This window comes from Littorina saxatilis, linkage group LG4, assembly GCF_037325665.1.
Source record: "Littorina saxatilis isolate snail1 linkage group LG4, US_GU_Lsax_2.0, whole genome shotgun sequence".
Taxonomy (NCBI): Eukaryota; Metazoa; Mollusca; class Gastropoda; order Littorinimorpha; family Littorinidae; genus Littorina; species Littorina saxatilis.
This window is the reverse complement of record NC_090248.1, coordinates 22,059,898-22,060,686: the sequence shown is the minus strand read 5'-3', so window position 1 is coordinate 22,060,686 and position 789 is coordinate 22,059,898. Positions and strand designations below refer to the sequence as shown.

The 789-nt window shown below is 45.1% G+C and overlaps 1 protein-coding gene across 1 annotated transcript in view; it reads right to left on the bottom strand.

Annotated features, from left to right (window-relative positions):
- The window catches only part of LOC138964245 (uncharacterized), a 421,872-nt gene extending 421,409 nt beyond the window's left edge, over positions 1-463 (bottom strand). The window contains exon 1 of the mRNA XM_070336148.1: positions 243-463. The gene's annotated coding sequence lies outside the window, so the exon portion shown is untranslated. The remainder of the gene's footprint in view (positions 1-242) is intronic.
- Between the last annotated feature and the right edge of the window lie 326 nt (positions 464-789).

Below are 789 nucleotides of genomic sequence, written 5' to 3'. Positions count from 1 at the left end.
CGATCTTTCCTAAACAAACAACAAAAAGTCCCGTAATAGGAACATAACTGTAAACATAGTACGGGAACAGTTTGTAGAATTGTTTTTTTCTCTTTGTATTTTTACATTTAGTCAAGTTTTGACTAAATGTTTTAACATAGAGGGGGAATCGAGATGAGGGTAGTGGTTTGTTTGTTTGTTTGTTTGCTTGCTTAACGCCCAGCCGACCACGAAGGGCCATATCAGGGCGGTGCTGCTTTAACATATAACGTGCGCCACACACAAGACAGAAGTCGCAGCACAGGCTTCATGTCTCACCCAGTCACATTATTCTGACACCGGACCAACCAGTCCTAGCACTAACCCCATAATGCCAGACGCCAGGGCGGAGCAGCCACTAGATTGCCAATTTTAAAGTCTTAGGTATGACCCGGCCGGGGTTCGAACCCACGACCTCCCGATCACGGGGCGGACGCCTTACCACTAGGCCAACCGTGCCGGTCCAGGGTAGTGTGTGTGTGTGTGTGTGTGTGTGTGTGTGTGTGTGTGTGTGTGTGTGTGTGTGTGTGTGTGTGTGTGTGTGTGTGTGTGTGTGTGTGAAGTGATTCCGAGAAAACTACTGGACCGATCTTCATGAAACTTCACATGAGAGTTTCTGAGTATAATATCCCCAGATACTTTTTTTTTCTCATTTTTTTGATAAATGTCTTTGATAACGTCATATCCGGCTTTTTGGGAAAGTTGAGGCAGCACTGTCACGCTCTCATTTTTGAACCAAATCGGTTGAAACTTTGATCAAGTAATCTTCGA